Genomic DNA, 18,864 nt, shown 5'->3' with positions numbered 1-18,864 from the left:
CATCATAGTGCTACATATATTCTATATAGATGTAGATTATATGTAGGTGCCAATTACTTTATGAACCAGACGGTGGAGTTGACCTAAAATTCTATATTTTGTGTTTCATACAATGGCAGGCTTAGCTTATCTTCTCTAAGTTAATTGGCATGTTCTCAATGTACCTTTTAACATAAAGCCCAAGAAGAAGGGGGTTGTCAGGCTAGCCATGGAAATTTGACTGTGAGGGCAGTCCCCAAGGTAGGTATTTTGATTTTCTGTCATTGTCCCTTGGGCGCATGAGGAATTTTGCCAATCGTTATAAATGACCACACTCACTTGCCCTAAGGTAGGGATTTTGACACTTTGTTTACCAATTTCGGTGTCCTGACAGGGGTAGCAAATATGACAATATTTGGACAGAAAATATCAAAATCCCCAAACCTTGCTTGACCCCTCCTCCTGACCCCGTCTCGTCCGTTACATTGAAAACTACATACTCACACTGCAGGGGTATTTATAAGGTTTTTTCCTCAGTCGTTTCTTCCGCTGTGGTAACTTTGACAGGTTATGATCATTCAAGTGACTTAATGCTTTCGGCCTCGTTGGACATCTTCATCTTTATCAATTCCATTGACATTCCTGTGCGAGTGTAGGTTGTCGACTCCACGTTTCGGATCTCATGGAAATGGCAAACAAGATTTTCCATTAAACTGAGAAAGTGGCTTCTTTGCGTTAATCCAATATCCTTTGCCACTTTCTTTTCTTGGCGAAATTGAACAACAAGATCGATAGGGTCGTATCCATTTTCGAAATAGAAATACATTTCAATTGAAGGGTGCAAAGAGCAGCGTAACTTCGTGACCTCCCTCCCTGTGGCAAATGTCTGGGGGTCTGGTTCCCAGTCATTGTGGTTAGAGGTAGACAACTGTAGCATTCCTCAGCCTTCGATCCGAGTCTTTCAGTTCAAAGATTTAGTTTGCAGATATGCCAAGCACAACACGTTTTCTTTTGTTTTTGTTTGTTTGTTTGTTTGTTTTCCAGCTGCAATCGATTGAAAAAAGAAAAATGAATCGTGGTGTCCCAGTGCGTCACTGTTCCGTCTCTTTTTCCTCGCCTTCCCCTTCTCCCTCCTCCCACGCCTCACACCTGAACTCCCCCCCCCCTTCCCAACTTTACCTAGATGAAATGATTCTTCCACGTTTAGTACTTTAATTTCCGGAAAAACATGGCTTCTCCTCGATGTAGTGGAGAAGTTTCACATTATCATGGTCATCATGGCGCAAGGACACCAGCACTCGTGCTAATTTCGTTAAAAGAATTTAGAAAAACTTCACATGGTTAGCCAACCCACAGTAAATAGCTGTTATGATATCTTCTTGCAGAAACATGAATTGACCGTCAAAAATTATCTTTAAAAATATACGTCCGTACACACAATTGTGAGCACTGAGGAGGAATACGGTAGTTATATGCTATAACGAAATCATGTACTAAACATGACTACTGGACTATCTAGAAAAGGACAAAAAAAGACCTTTAGAACAATTTTATGAAGAAATCAGTCTATAAAAACTATTACTGAACATTACTTTCGCTAGGAAAGGGATATTTTAAGAAATAGTCTAGTATCGTGGAGGTTGGAGGACGATCGACGTCGTGTGTGACTTGTGGTTGATTTGCTTCTTGATGTACAATGACACGACAACACAACTTAACGAATAAAGCGAAGATCCAGAGTTAGCAATTGATCGCGTTAAACCTCTGCGCGATTTGCAGGACACTTTTACAGAGTAGCGCTGACTGCCTGTTTACCATTTTAACAACATAATCCGTTAAGTCGCCTGAAATAATTACAACTTATAACTTTTCCTCAGTAATTCCGGCACGTGCTAATTCCGTTACGGGTGTGTCAATTTCGTTATGGCCTCACAAAGGACGTATACTGATATATTCGACTTGATATCATACATAACAGAAATTGGAAATTATGTGGCACATATTCACTATTTCATGGATGTCACCAAGATATGTTTTGCCTAAACACTGTATAGCAAGGTTACATAATGACATCCATTGCCATCTAAGAATAATAGGAGGTACATGGGTGTATCTACATACATACATACACTTTATTTGGTATAGCAGGTTGAATTAAGGCAGCTAAAAATAGCCGATGTGGACCTCCTGTTATCGAAACAATTTACGTTAACAATATAAAAATTAATAAATAGATAAAACCGCATGAATTCTATGGATAAGATCAACGATACAAATGAAGTTTGAAATTAAAAACTAAAAAATTTTGTTGGACGCGTGATGGTTACGTAAACTATGCAACGCTCAAAAAGCGTCAGTAAGGTTCAGTAAGGTTCAAAAAGCGTTCAGTAAGGATGGTCCGAATTGACAATGTACTAAAGGACGACGACCGAGTTCAGTATTTGGCTCATCAACTAGAGTATTCAAACCTAAGTTATATAGTGCCTTATAAAGGCGATAATTAAAATACAGAGTTTATGTTGATATTCGAGGCACCCAACCCACACTTGCTAACCTCTGTTTATCTATCATTCCCTTTGGTACAGATCGACAAAGATGACTAATGTTTTCGTTCAACAATGGTGGACCTCTCAAAATTGCATGACAACGGTGACTCATGGTCCGACATCTTTTCCACGCCTACAATTGTACCTCCAGTGAACTCCAATCCATACAAACATGATTTTCAATCATATCAAAACCTAACAGAGTCTGTATGGGAGTCTAATAAAACGGGGTTTTGACTAGGTGGGTAAGTAGAGCTGTCCACTTACGAGTGTCCGTTAATTAAGGGAGCATCGGCACCGATTAGCGTTTAAAATATGCCCTCTACACATGTTATGCATAATCCTAATAACGTAAAACTGCAACGAATCACCACCAAGATGAAAATTGCCAACGGTGAGATTTTATTAAAACATATTGTGATGATTAGCCAGTCAGTATAATCCTACACGATGTATAGCCGCCCATTTGGCCCAAGGGATAGAGCGCTTGACTGTTGTGCGGGAGGTCGAGGGTTCGAGCCCCGGCCGGGCCGACACTCAAGGTCTTAAAATAATTGAGAAGAATTGACTACCTTTCTATAACATCAAGAAATGGTTAGATACTCTAGTCTTCTCGGATAGGGACGAATAAATGGAGGTCCCGTCTCCTGCACGGTTGGGGGTAGAGGACGTTAATTTCCCACGCACGAGATTGCTGTGTGATGGATGTCCTCCCCTGGGTGGGATGGGTGGGTTTACTGGGCCCGCAGTAATTGGCGCAAGCTGTTGCGGTGTCCCTGCCGGTTGGCGAAGCTAATAAAATAAATTGATATTTATTGGGTTTTCCGAGAAGTTTACCCGCTATTAGCGCTCGCACATAAACAAAACAACGACTGTTTCTGTATGGTTTTGGCAAGCACCAGAGACAAAATGAGCTTTATTCGTCATCAGATAATTCGCTGTCTGATGATAGTTACAACACAAAGGCCTCATCGTCCACATCTTCCTCCATCATCGATTCGTCTGATTTCTCGTCATCTGGAAGATGGTCAATACCATTCCAATGAGCATACGTTTTTGCTACCTCAACATGATCAATAGGCTGAGGGGAATCCAAGATACCACTCCACAAAAGCAGCAGCGAGGAAATGTGATTACAGTGAATCATCCTTTTCTTTTTAAGGCAGGCTATTATTCCTGCATTAACAGGGTTATCAGTGTGAGGCAGAAGCGCTTCCACTGATTCGTCTATAAGCCTGATTTCGTTTTGGAGAAAAGAGACAAGGCGATTCATTTCGTCTTTCAACAGCTCAAGCTCTTCCTGACACCTGTTGTGTAAAGCAGAAAAGGTCAATTATCTGCCTCCTAACAAGAGCGGGAACGGTGTCCCCTTCCTCTTGGACTTCAGAGTAAATGCTTCTCCTTGGATCCTCAGCATCGTCATAAAGAATTTGGGGTACATCATTAGGAAGATACCCATTTACCTCAGACAAAGTTTTGTGGATGGACTCCACGACTTTGTCGATCTGATTTGCGAGCTTTATGGCAATTGCTCGGCCATCTGAAAATTAAAAAGTTCACAATAACTAAAGACGCAATGCAGTGGCAGTTTTATGGATAAGACGGAAAAATGTAAATGTGTAAGACTTGGGAACTGGGAAAATTTAGCCCTCATACCCCTTCTCAAATAATCGCAGTACAATGCCTAGCCTCGCAGTTAAATACAACATACGCAGTAACATAACGAGGGAATTACTGCAGACCATGATCACCAAAATACACATGCTACTAAATATTTTACATAGCAATTTCTTCAGTTTATTACCAGCATATTTTCGCTTCAATTCCACCAAGAAACATCTTTCGGATGCCATACAATGTAACTTCAACAAGAGTTCGCTCTTTCTCTTCTCGAAGAGGCGTGACTTTACGGTTACAAACACACGGGACAAATCGGACCATCTTTCTTTGATGTGTTGTTTCTTTTCCATGGTTACTATGGCCTTCTCGTTCCTATGTACAATAAATGCAAGTTAGAGAGAATTATTATTTTTCTTTAATTTGGCACCCCTAATATTCTATCTGCAGAACCTGATTATTCCAGTCGTTGTTGCAAGGAAGAAATTTGCATCTTTATGACTTACCATTTGATTTTCTTTTCAACATCTTTTACCTTCCCTTCATCTTCATCTTGTACATAGCTCAATTCATTTCTGAAAAAAAAATTTAAGTGGGTAGAGATAAGTACAAGATATGTTCAGTTTAATACTTAGTAATTATATCAGCTAAGGCGGAAAGAAAGGGAAGTACGAATACGTTTGTTATATTATTGTGAAAACGGGTTTTTGCCTTCACAAATAAACGGACGGACGGGGGACAACACGATAAACTTCTTCTGGGAAAAGGTTTTCCAGGGGGCACTCGCTGGCTGCAGGAAGGCCGGGATCTACTTATGGCTGTTGACTATCCTTGCAGCAATGAATAACAGCAACAAAGTTGGCTCCAAAGTATATTTATTAAGTACCACTGAGCTGACTAGTTTTTTACCTGACTTGACCAGACTGAGTTTGACCGAAGAAAGCTCTACAAAACAGCACTATTCAAGCCGAAGTCACAAAGGATTATAGCTAATGCCATGAATCAACTAAAAGATTAGTTTCACGTAGCCTACCACAACGATTGGTTGGGTAGGAATTTCGCCTTTTACAACATTAATCACTTTCGAAAAGCTCAGGTATACTCGCTATAATGTAAATCATGAATTTGGTAGGTCAGGTACTTCCACACTATTTACCTGAGTTTTTTAGACATAAGGAGCGAGCTGACATATGATTCGTCCCACTGCAATATTAATCCTGTGACAGATTAATAATATATTAATGAATACAAAAAAAACTGTTTTCCCTACTGATTTTTAATAAATGCTGAGGAATAAAACTACCGAGTTCTTTTGGTTTCAGCGCTTCCACTTCTTCCTTTTGCCACTCTTGTATCACATCATCATCACAACCTAGTACAGGTAAATACAAACTGTATTGCAATAATCCAGCAGAAACGCATGCATGTAAGTCATTGTGCTGTTTTTCAATGCAATGATTAAAAAGAAAAAGTTTAAAATGTATACCTGGAAGTTTTTCAGTGAGTTCCTCAAACTTTGCACTTACATCATGTAGAAGAGTTTTTGCCCTAGCAAACTTTGCCTTTAGAGTAAGACCTGTGAACATTGAAAGGAATCAGTTTAATGTGTGCTTATGAGAGTAATCAACCTCGACTTACATCTTAACACACGTCCTTATTGAAAAAATGAAGAGTTGCAACTTATATGACAGAAAACACAGGTTAGATAAAGCTGTCCAGCTAAAGTTCTGGTCAATAGTTGATATATCTTTTACTTTTCAGCAAAACCTACAGAAACGTGAAAGTTATGTCTTCAATAAAACTGACCATACCAAATTTGTGATACAAATGTTGGGCATAGTGAAGAAGCCCATCAGTCTAAACATCTGTCCTCTTCTGAGCACTCATTTCTTTAGTGACAGAGGAAAACCTACGCAGAAAGGACCATAACCTTTCCACCCCTTCACCGTCTGTCAATCCAGTTCCCTTGATCCTTCTTGGACTGTATTGGATCTACAGACAATCACATTGAAGATAAACCTAAGAATCAATAGGGCATGGACCTTGCATGAGATAGTTAGCCAATACATGTACTAGCCTGCAGTGCAGGCAGATTTTAGCAGTGTGAATGAATATTTCCAAATTGAGTGTTCAAAGCACCATCTTGAATTAGGAAAACAGTGGAGAGTTAGAGCAAAAATATGTTTACCAAGCCAGTAGGCGTGAGACCTCCTCCCGCATTGAATTCTCGCCCCAACTTTCCAGTAAAACAAACACTCAAAAGATAACAACCACTAAAACCACCTACACTGCATGCTATATACTCAAAAATTATAATTTTCAATTTAGGTAAAATTAACCTCAAGTAAAGGCTCACTGGCCGGTGGTCTTTTCCGAAGCTGATAGGTTTATGTAGGGTGGCCACTCTTTTAAAAGGAACATGTACATGTGCTGAAATATTTTACCTTGCTTGCTAAGCTGACCCTTGGAGATCATTTGCGTTTGATTTTGGAAACTGCTGTCAGATTTCTGATCCCACACTGCTCACCCATTGGTAAGCGTGGGATGTTTATTATAATTACAACTGTTGTGCACGCATGAAACGGTACGACAACACAAACTTGAACACGCGTACTTGTAATTATGAAATGGACTTTACAATCTTGAATGAACGTTGTACGGTTTCGAAAACTAAAGGAAAACAAAGGAAATTACAACTATAAATACGGAAAAAGGCTAGACAAACAAGAAACAAAACCAAAAAAAACTTACGTTTGTGTCCTTATAATATAAACGATGACGTTAAACGGGCGTTGAAACGATTCCCCACTTCGATCGAGCACATGTATTTTTTTTTAACTCGCAGCGCCTCTCGGGATCTAGCTAATGAGTGCGTGACATCACGCATAACGGCAGTAACATTCCTGACCCCTTAAGCGATGCTTAACATGGAAAGTTCTTAGCTACAAAATAAAGTAATAATCATGAAAAATAACTTGTCATGTCCTTTGCTAAAGCTAACGAGTCTAGTCCATCACACAATCCGCTTAAAGAAAATAGGGACTATGAATATTCCATGAAGGTTCAGCCTTTACGAGCTTCCTGTTTCATTGTTCATTATCGAGGCACGATTGTTCTTCCTTAGCTAGCAAGAGGACAACCTTGTCAACTGGTCTGCGTAGTTGGGAGGTTTGGGTCTTCGAATGAACCGTGCGTACCAACCCCTTCTTGTCTGATTCCGCGCTAATGACTCGTCCCATTGGTCAAACACTCCTCGGGAAGTTGTCGTCTTTCAACAGGACAACGTCTCCGACAGCTAGATTCCGTTTGGGACTGTTCCACTTCGAACGAGGTTGGAGAGTTGGGAGATATTCTCTCTTCCAACGCGTCCAAAATAAGTTTGCCAGATACTGCACTCTCCGCCAGCGCCGCCTCATATAGACATCTGCACGTTGAAAAACTCCTGCTGGGGGAGGTACAACGCTGGTTTTGATCGTCAGGAGATTGCTGGGACTTAGTGGGTTGAGATCATCGGGATCACTCGAAGCGAATGTTAGCGGTCTCGAGTTAATGATAGCTTCAACTTCACATAGTAGAGTTCTAAAGGATTCGTCATCCAGACGGGAGCCATGCTCATGGAGTAGAACAGTGAGTACTTTGCGGGTAGTGCGAATCTGCCGCTCAAATGCCGCCCATGTGGCTGCCACTCGGGGGTTTGAAAATCCAATCCGTACCCTCTTGATGCAACCTGCTTCTGATTTGCTCATTGTCCATTTCATAAACTGCTTGCTGCAACTCTGTCTTGGCGCCTACAAAATTTGTTCCGTTGTCGCTCCGGATCTCTCGGATAGGCCCACGACGAGCAATAAATCGCCTAAGAGCCTGGATAAATGAATCTGTTTGGAGAGAATTGGCGGTCTCAATATGCACTTCTCTGCTTGCTAAACATGTGAAAAGGCATCCGTACCGTTTGAGTTCCTTTCGACCTCCTTTGATCATGTACGGACCGAAGTAATCCACGCCAGTATACGTAGATGGCGGGGCTGGAGTCACTCGGTCTTTAGGCAAGTCAGTCATTTTCTGTTCAGCGACAGAGGCACGATTACGGCGACAAGTAACACAATTTGCGATTAGGTGACGAACAGCAGCATTGGCACCGGTGACCCAGTACTTCTCCCTCAATTTAGCAAGTGTGTGACCGCGGCCTGCGTGTGCTAGGCGTTCGTGCAGGCGTTTGATAATCAAGTTCGTAACGTGACTCTTGCGAGGTAAGATGATGGGGTGTTTCGTTTCTTCTGGAAGATCGTCAGCGCGGCTAAGGCGGCCACCAACACGAAGGAGGCCTTCATGAATGTAGGGATCCAGTCGAGTTAGGGAACTTGCTTTCTTCAGCACCATTTTCTTTTGCTTTGCCCGACCCCGTTCGTCTCCACCGTCTTTGTCACTGACTTGGCTGAGAGCGTCAAACTCTCTACTGAAGGACTGCGACTGTACAAAGCGAAGGATGGCCATCTCGGCCTCTTCAAACTCTTGAACTGAGAGCGGTGCGCAGCAGTCACCCACTACCTTCTCAGCTTGTAGTGACTTCACGCCCGACCTTGCTTGGCCATGGTCTGAATCTATCTCGAGAGAACCCTGGCCTCTAATCTCCTTCCGTTTTCGCAATACAGCCTTGATTCTAAGGAATGCGGCCACTGACAATCTCAGGCGATACCAACTCGAGTGGTATTCTATTAGCTTGTTAACTGACGTAGCCGTGGCTTCCATTACCATGGTACCGGCGGAAGCAACTTTTCTGACCTCAGGGTCGTCATCTGGGACCTCACCGACTGGAAAGGGCTGCTGCGGCCAGTCTTTTTCTGATTTCCATAAGAAGTGTGGACCATTTTACCAGCGTTGCTGGTGCAGAAGTCCAGCGGCGGAAAGTCCTCTTGAGGCATCATCTGCCGGATTGCTATTGGTGTCCACGTATTTCCACTGCATAGGACTAGTGAAGTCCCTGATCAATTGCACACGATTTGCCACGAATATCTGAAACCTCTTCCGCTCGTTTCTTATGTAGCGGAGGACCGTCGTCGAGTCGGTGTGATAGATGATAGACTCAGGCTTAACCTCAAGCTCTTCATACAGCATTTGTCCCACGCGAACAGACACGGTTGCTGCAGTTAATTCTAAGCGTGGGACTGTTACGGTCTTAATAGGTGCAAGACGAGCCTTCCCCATTAAAAAAGAAAAATGTATGCGATCCATGTCATCCATTAGACGTAGGTAGGCAACGAATCCATACCCCACCGTGCTTGCATCGGAGAACAAATGGAGCTGTCTGGAGACAACTGGGCCAAAACGCGGCGGCTTGTGACACCGATCAATGTGAAATTGCTCTAGTAACGGAAGCTCTCCACACCATCTTAGCCATTTACTGCGGCAGTCTTCCGGAATGTCGTCATCCCAGTCGAGATCTTCATTGCGGCAGAGATCCTGTAACAGCTTCTTTGCTAGAAGTGTGAAAGGAGCGATGAAGCCCAGGGGATCAAAGATTGATGAGATGGTGGACATGACTCCTCGTCTTGTAAACGGTTTGCTGTTAATGACGATTCAAAATCCAAAACAATCTGATTGTACGCACCACTGTATCCCTAAGGCACGCTCGATAGGGAGGTTGTCACGGTCAAGAGTTATTGATCTGACTTCTTTCGATCGCTCATCCTCTGGTATAGACTCTAAAACTGCACGACTATTGGATGTGAATTTGGTGAGGCGGAATCCACCTTTCTTACAGGATTGCCGAAGACCTTCAATCAGCTCGACTGCTTAACCTTCCGAGCTTACGGAACGTAGACAATCGTCCACATAAAAGTTATTTCGCAGCGTGTCAGCAACCAAGGTACCGTACTTATCTTCGTTATCCCTTGCGGTTCGCTTAAGGGCAAAGTTAGCGACACTTGGCGACGAGGCCGCTCCAAATAAATGTACAACCATCCGATACTCTTGTAGCTCGGCTTCCAGATTGCCATCTGGCCACCATAAGAAACGAAGGTAATCATACAGTTCAGGAGGAACTGTAACCTGGTGGAACATGGATTCCACATCCCCCATGAAGGCTACGGGGTCTTCACGAAATCTGGTTAGCACGCCTACTAGGGAGTTTGTCATATCTGGACCTTGCATCAGACAGTCATTGAGCGGCACGCCCTGAAACTTTGAACTACAGTCGAATACGACGCGTATTTTTTCTGTTTTTTTCGGGCGATAGACCCCATGGTGGGGTAAATACCACACCTTGCCTGTGTTCGGCATCAGCAACTCATTTGGAACTCTTTGTGCATACCCTTTGGCGATGACATCGTTTACGAAGGAAACGTAATCAGAGCGGTATTTAGAATCTCTCAACATCTTTTTCTTCTGCCAGTTTGCTCTTTTGATAGCTTGCTCCTTATTGTTGGGCATGATAATATCGCTATGTCGCAATGGAAGAGGAACTTGGTAGTGGCCGTCGACAACTTTCGTCTCCCTTTCAACCATAGTTAAAAACTTTCTGTCTTCTTGAGAAGGCCCACACTCGTCCGGTGCTTTGCTTACGGTGTGATCGTTGAAGTCCATCTGCAACATTCTGAGCAATGACGTTGGAGCAATGATTTCCTTCGGCGCTTCCACTTCTCTCACTGTAATTCGGTTCGCGATTATTTTGTCCTTGTCATGATCAGTTCGGATATGGAGAGGTCCACAGACTGTCCAACCATGGCGTAGACGGAGGGCAAATGGGCTATCGCTTCGACAAGGTACAGCTTCTAATGGTTCTAAGGCGGGCGGGCAATTGCTGCCAATGAGTAGTCCAATCTCCAAGTGAGGCTCAAGCTCAGGGATTTTCTTCGCAACCTCGGAAAGGTTTGACCACTGATTTATGAGACTGGGCGTGGGAATTTGATGATGTTCTGCTGGGATTTCATCTCTTGTGTATGAGCGAGGCAACTCAATGGGATTCTCATCATCTAGGCTTGTAACGATAAGATCGTCCAGAATGATGTTTTCCATTTGACTCTGTCCATGCATGGTGGTGAGTTGTAGCATAACCTTGACACCGTCTATTCCTAATCGTCTCCTGATATTTTCGGTTGCAAAACAGCCGCCACTACTATTATCGTAAAACGCGTACGTGACAACTGAGTTGTTACTGCCCTTATGTTTAACTTTAACTGGGAGTATGGCATGTAGCACTACGGACTCTCTGCAACTTGGTGCGTCCTGTACAGGTTCAGAGACATCAATGCGCCTATTGCTAACCGCTATAGACTGAACTTCCGTCGCTTGGGGTTTGTTACTGACGCTCTCTCTATTCATTGTGAAACCATCAATGTGCAATGCTGTTGGGTGCCGTTTCTTGCACTTCTTGCAGATGCGTCTCTTTACACAACCTTTGGATTCATGATCAGATTCGTAACAGGCAAAGCATAATTTTCTTTCGTAAAGAAATTTCTTCCTTTCATCCATGGTCTTTTTGAGGAATTCCGCACAATCATCCAGGTCATGGTTCTTGCTGCAGAAGGGGCACAACTTTTTCTTGCCACCAGCATTGTTTCGGTTCGCATGGTTTACAGCCTCTACGACGGGAGTCGTGATACCGGTGGCAAAACTGTTGCTTGTTTTAGTTGCTGACGAGGGCTTCTTCTTACCATCTCTCCCACTGTTATCTCTGCGCCTTTCCTGGCTACTACTTAAAGCCTGCACGCCAAATACAGGGTCGTTCGCTGATTCGGCTGCTGATACCACAAAATCAGCGAGATCCTTAAAGCTCGCTATCCTTCCGTTCTCTTTCAATTTCGCAGCGCGATCACGCCATCTTGACTGGAGATGCGAGGGAAGCTTTTTTGCAATGGTCTGCAGGTTCGTAGGGTGATTTAACTCATTCATATGAGACACGCTCATCATAGCATTTTTACACTTAATCAAGAAAAGCGATAAACGTTTTAGCCCTGATGCGTCATCTGGCCGAACTGGGGACCATCCGAGAGCTTTGTTCACATAGGCCATTGAAACCTTAAAGGGATCCCCATATTCCTTCTCCAGTAACCTCCTAGCCTCCTTATATGCTTCAGAAGGGTCCATATGCAGACAGCCTCCAATAAGTTCTCGTGGCTCTCTTTCAAGATGTTGTTCCAGGTAGTATAAGCAATCTGCCGCCCTGAAAGTTCTGGACTCTATCCTTGCCTTGAATGCGATGATAAAGGTTCCATATTCTATGGGGTCTCCTTTAAACTTGTGCACTTCAGGTTGAGGCAGAGTCATTGCTGCAGCAAGTTGCGGATGGGTTGCAATCATTTGCTCATTTTGCTGTCGCTGCATGGCCATCACTTCTTTGAAAGACCTTTCATGGGGTTCCAATCGATAGGGATCATCAGCTGCAGCGATAATTCGTTGTGGTACATCAGTGGTCCCGTTGTTAGCCGGAGGCGATATCTCGCCAGCTAGACTGTTTGAATGAAACTCTGGGGCAGCAGTGTTAAGATGAGCGACAGGCGTTGAAGCCATGAATTTAGGTTCACTTTGCTGGAGACAGGGAACAATACCATCCTTATTTTCTAGGTTACCATCATTTTCTTCCAAATCGGCATAAACCCTTTCTCTGGCCTGGGCTTTCGCTGTTTCAGTTTCCATTTTCAAGGTTTCATCTGCTGCTCGTAGAGCTTGTTTGCTTTCTAGCATTTGTTTTTCAGCTTGTAATTCGGCTAGCTTAAGTTTCTCCTTTGCTCGTGCAGATGACGTTGAACTGGCTGAAGACTTCTTCGAACGGGTGCAAACACGGGACGATTTGGATGAAGCTGATTTTACTTCTAAGAGCAGATCAAGTTCTTCTGTTAAGCGACGTTCTGCTACATTCATCCATTCCATAACCTGTTTCCTAAATTCCAAAAAGACTTCTCCTTACTTTCATAGCGATCAAGTTCCCTTTCTTGATCCTGTTCGGAGGTCAACTGGCAATAATAAAGGTCACGTGCTTCTTGATACTCTTTGAATAACGTGTTCAATACAATAACCTCTGATTTCACTAAATGGAGATTGTTCTCATCTTCCATTAAGTTTGTAAGAGCATTCCTTTGTTTTGACACAGCAGTCGTTTTGGCAGTTTGATCGTTTTTCAGTCGCCTTAATTTCTCTTTTTGACCCTTTTCAGTTAATTTCCTTACACGAGTATCGGGACAGCTTTCGTTCGCAGGAAACCCAGGCCCAGCGCCCTCAGCGGCAGGTTCCTCGTTCATGGTGGACTAGGCACTAATTAATCCTTCGGTGGTCGCTTTAAATTAGCGATGAGTGGCGAACAACTCGCCCAACATTGCAAATAAACGTAGGATAAGTTCCAGTAAACCAGTATGCGATGAGGGTTAAACTTTTCGAAACGAAATGTGCACGCATAGAACGGTACCACAACACAAACTTGAACACGCGTACTTGTAATTATGAAATGAACTCTACAATCTTGAATGAACGTTGTACGGTTTCGAAAACTAAAGGAAAACAAAGGAAATTACAACTATAAATACGGAAAAAGGCTAGACAAACAAGAAACAAAACCAAAAAAAACTTACGTTTGTGTCCTTATAATATAAACGATGACGTTAAACGGGCGTTGAAACGATTCCCCACTTCGATCGAGCACATGTATTTTTTTTTAACTCGCAGCGGCTCTCGGGATCTAGCTAATGAATTCATGACATTACGCATAACGGCAGTAACAACTGTATTTAACCAATGTCGTGGTATTGCCACACATTTCTTCACATTGTCACCAGGCCATTTACCGTTAAACTGATATATAATTACTAACCTGGCATGATGCCTTGTGCCCATAGCAATGGAATATGGGTATGGCAACATCAACACCTTCCAAGAGGCTTTCCTGAGATGAACACTAACAAATATAATCATGTCAATGAAAATTGTGTAAGAAGTAACAAACTATTCTGAAGTTAAGATGTGATCCTCACAGATATTCATGCAATTTAAATGTAAGCAATAATGGGAATTTAACCAAACACAAAGAAGAAAGGAATCTGGCCCCGTTGGGACTTCCGCTCATGACATTGTCATTACAATGCTCTATCCACTGAGCTATGAACCGCCATATGTTGGGAGCAAGCCAGTACCCACGAGAGGAAGTGATGAAACAGGCATGGACTAACGTGAACTGCAAAAATGAAGTTTTATTTGATTGAGCCAACTGCTCAAAATTCATTTCATAACTCTGACAATTACATCTTCATTTAATTTCCACAATTCACATAACTCCAGACTGTTCCAATAAATTGTTTTATTTCATCCCAAATTTAATAGAAAATACTTTGGAAAGTTCTACAAAATTAAATACCACTTTAGAACTACCATTTGGCCTCCTGCACAGTCATATTCAAAAAATTTACTTACCTTCAAATGGTGTGCTAATAGACAAGCGATGTCATACATGATGATTACTCTGCTTCTGGTGCTCTCATTAAGACTTCTAAGTCTCTTAAGCTCATAAACAGAGTATGATATTCTCTAGAGAGAAAAGATTATTGAAAAGGTGAATCAATAACCAATTTTTTCTTTTATATCTTTTTACACAAAATCTAAGACAAATTTAATATATTTCCTGTAATATGACATTCAAATTAATAACAAAGTTATACAATGGTGATGCTATTGGTGTAAAGAATCATAGGATGCTCCTGCATTGTATATACAAGTGTGCTAATTGTCAGCTTGGCAAATTCATAATAATCATGGATCTATCATGTAATTCTCTAACAGACAATACGTGTAGGATTGAGCACAACATTAGGTAAAATGTATTCACATAATTATACTCCATACCTTTCACAATGCTTTATGTTAAGGAATCCTTCAGGAAAGTCATGTCTGCATACTTGCCCAAAGACACCTTTCTCGTCAAAGAGTTTGTTTTTGCCTTTTGATCTTAAAGCTGAAAGAACCTCTCCAGCATGGAACTTACTGCAGTTCTGTGACAAAAAAGGGACAAAAACAGAGAATCTTGAATTCAAAGGGCCAAAAGGAAAATCATACAGTTCTCAGATTAACATCTGAGCATTGCATCATCTTATATACAGACCTGTTCCATGTCTGCTCCAGCTTTGCCATAACTGTTGACAAAATTGTCAACATCATCCTGGTCTGCACATAGGAGTGTTCCATGTTTGGGTGTTCCTAAATCATGCCCTTTTCCCTTTTTTCTACACAATCCAAAGCACCCATCCATGCTTTCAATGAGTACATCATCATACTATTCAAAAGAGAGGGGAAAGGAGAAAAATAGATATAAAACAGAACAGCAACAACAACTTAAAATTAATACTGCAGAACTACAGCACTAGTGTAAAGATGAGTGCATTTTGTGTGCCCCAAAATGAATGCCATAATAATGTTCCTCAAGTGCAAGCTACTATTCAGAACAAATTACAATGTATAGTTACCCTTGGACATATAGGACACCAAGCTCCATTGTACCAAATTTCCATTGTAGTTTATACAATGCTTGTACTGATGCATGAAATACCTTCACGTGAAAAGAACAAAATGTCAATTAGGACTAATTATTTTCTTAGAGCAAGTCAGTAGATGTACATGTACAGCAAGAAATATGTCTTGTAAATTAATGTAAATGGAATCTTCAACTTAAAACAAACAGTCAATGTATCTTTGAATCATATGAACACAAAAGCAACAAACGCAAAGCATGAGTTTGACATCTATATATTTAAGCTGGACAACTAGATAATAAAAAAAAGAAATATAATAATTATATAAAGAAGCACTTGTAAATCATATTGTGACTGCCTCTACTATTACTATTACTATTACTACTACTACTACTACTAATAATAATAATATCAATTAATAATAATAATAATATAACAAGAACAACAACAATAATAATAGTAGTAATAATTATATTAATTCTAATATCAATAATACCTTAGTAGACCTTGTACGTCCACAAATTAGCAGCTTTGATACTCACAACCTATAACCACACATACCTGAATTCTTCAAAGCATTCTGAATTAAGGATACTGTAAATTGAGCTCACCTAAAAAAAACATACCGTCCAACAAAAATCAATCAATTAAAAAGAGTCTGGTCATATGTCTGAAAAAGACTCTTTGCAAGCAAACCGACAGGTGTTGATTGTAGCTGAGGATTGAGTTCTGTGATCACTTCTGTGATGTTTAGCAAGGACACTTGACAATGAAGAAAGACCTTCTCCACAAACTCCATCAGTTTGAAGCTGAATCCCGTGGTGGGATTTGCTGGTGACCCTGGCCAGAACTGACATTTCAAGAGTGTGACAGCATGCGGCTCGCAATCACACACTTGCACATATTTGAGGTGATGATTTCCTGACATTCATAAAAAAAAATAAATGAACAATTTATGAAGTTAAGTAAACAAAACGAAAACAAAAAACAAAAAAAAAACACTACATGCAGCTTTACATACCTCTTACTTTGTTGAGGGCCATGTAGACACCTTAACCAACCGCGAGGGCCATACTTGGAGATTATTGGCCCGAGGTCTTGAAAGTACAACCAAGTGCAGCGAGGTCTGTACAGAAAAGTCCAAGGGCCAATATTCTCCCAGCATGACAGAAAAGGCTCTTACAGATAGATGCAAGCCAAGTTTATTGTTTCTCTTTGGACTTAATGGCAAGCCATATCATTACAAAACTTAATTGCATGGGGAATCATTCAGGACATTACCCGGTCCAATACTTAGAAATTATTGGACAGCCAATTATGGGCCCTGACATATTGAGAGAATTTAAATATTGCATCATTATTATCAGCGTTCTTGATTTTAGGCAAGCGGCAGGAAAATGTGACAAAGGAGCAGATGAAATTGAAAAAGACCGCTTCGTTTTAAAACCATTCTAGTATTTTCTAACGGCTATAAATGAAATGAACTGACCTGAGGCATCCAGAAGTCTGAACAGCTTTACTGTTGCGGCTCTGCACGTATGGCCATAGCTAACAGTTGCCTCATCTGCATACAAAGGAGAAAATACCCCATCCTATTAAAATAAAGAAAGTAAGAAGTAGATAAAAGTACAGTTTAACCAGATATGTTACACTAAAAGTAGCTAGAAGACAACCGGCCCCAAAATATTCATACACACCTTCCATTGCTCAAGTACATGAAAGTTGTTTCGATTGACATGTAGAGCTCGTGCACATTCAACACAGAAGTACTGGCGAGGGCCACAGTATTGACATCGTGTTGTAGCGATACTCTTTTGACAGTTTACACAGTTAGTATTGTCTGGAAGATGCTGTTCTTCAATGTACGAATTCAGCAACTTTTCCCGTACCTTTTCCCAGCTAGCAGAGATACTCAAAACACGATTTTGCTGTTGAGTTGAGAGTTCCTGCTTTTCGAGATCGTCAAGAGGGACATCTTATTCTACTGGACTGTTGGTGTCCTGACTATTTTCCTCCGTACTCTTATGAGGCTGCTTACCAAGATCCACTCTCAGCGGAATCGATACAGTGGTTTTCTTTCCATCGCGCCCAATATTCTTCACATCAAGGAAGACGGGCTTTAACCGACGCATTTCGCAGCGATCACCTTGGCTTGTTCACCGATGAGTGAGAGATTTGATTGCATGGTCGAAATGTTTATGCATATTTAATGAGCTACTGGGAAGACTGAGATGATCATTTAAAACGGCTTGAACCCACTGATCTAAAGTTAGATCAGGTGGGTGTTAGCCATTTAGATTGTGTAAGTAGGGTGATTCCCTCGCCACAAATTCACAACAAACGAGCCTACCAAAGCCACTCAACCCTACCGACGGATTTTAACTAAACAGTCAGGAATGACTTACGCGACTCGAGTAGAACAGCCGACTACATCACGTACAGCAAAATAACCGATTTATGTTGTAAGGGACCAGTTATAGCTGAGGGGGAAGTCCGTCAATTTTGGTTTTAATATTCTGATGAGCCTCCCCCCCTCCCCCCATCCCCCATTATTGGCAGTCAATTGGCAGTCAGATTATTATGTTTTTACCTCTAGGTCTCTAAGCAACGACCGATCTGTCCTCTAAATCTTCCTGAACTATATCATCCCCCTAAACTCCCCACCCTCGTCGATAGGTAAAAAGCGGTTTCAGTACTATCTTTTTTTCTACACGAGATAACAACAGAATTCTTTTCTCTAAAATTTGAAAATGAAATCTCACTGATCCATTTAGGCTTATTTTCGAATTAAAAGGGGATTGTCTGAAGTCGTGGTGAAGAGGTCTGTTAAAACTACGGGAAATATTTCGGAAGGAAATCTGTTCGGTTGAAGAACTAATAAAAATCTTGTTAATGTGTTCATTCGTATCTCGCGTAGAGACTGACGCCTCAAACAAATGATTCAGAAAAATGGGCGGGTCTAATGAGAGAGAGAAAATGGGCAATACTTTTGAAGGTACTGTTTTTTGTGTTCCTTTGGCTATCGTATCAGGGCAAGTTATTGTGTATTCAAATCATTAATTTCCTGGTCTCCTGGTTACCTTGCAGAACAGGCGAGGCTTTACGGGTTTTTCACCAAAGCGGACAAATGCGTAAGACGAGCGCAAACGGCAAATCCAGCGGAAAAAAAAAAGAAAAAAAAAGTCACTATTCTCGTGTACCCCTCTTAGTGCGTGATCAGATCACAACCTCCCTTTGCGTGCAGCTCGTGACGTCGACCTATTATGAACATAGAA

General features: G+C 41.6%; 1 pseudogene across 1 annotated transcript; it reads right to left on the bottom strand.

Moving 5' to 3' along the window:
• Positions 1 to 3,250: 3,250 nt before the first annotated feature.
• LOC148729164 (uncharacterized) lies at positions 3,251 to 17,765 on the bottom strand (annotated as a pseudogene). The gene is made up of 16 exons (XR_015988802.1): positions 17,287 to 17,765; positions 17,079 to 17,181; positions 16,290 to 16,510; positions 16,151 to 16,200; positions 15,584 to 15,666; positions 15,223 to 15,393; positions 14,967 to 15,112; positions 14,538 to 14,649; positions 13,942 to 14,025; positions 5,954 to 6,134; positions 5,629 to 5,718; positions 5,446 to 5,514; positions 5,299 to 5,359; positions 4,649 to 4,717; positions 4,330 to 4,517; positions 3,251 to 4,065 (listed from the first exon to the last, which is right to left on the bottom strand). The product of XR_015988802.1 is annotated as an uncharacterized LOC148729164 (transcript).
• Positions 17,766 to 18,864: the final 1,099 nt, after the last annotated feature.

Source organism: Stylophora pistillata, chromosome 6 (assembly GCF_964205215.1).
Source record: "Stylophora pistillata chromosome 6, jaStyPist1.2, whole genome shotgun sequence".
In the NCBI taxonomy this organism is placed as follows: Eukaryota; Metazoa; Cnidaria; class Anthozoa; order Scleractinia; family Pocilloporidae; genus Stylophora; species Stylophora pistillata.
This window is presented reverse-complemented; position numbering and strand designations above follow the sequence as displayed.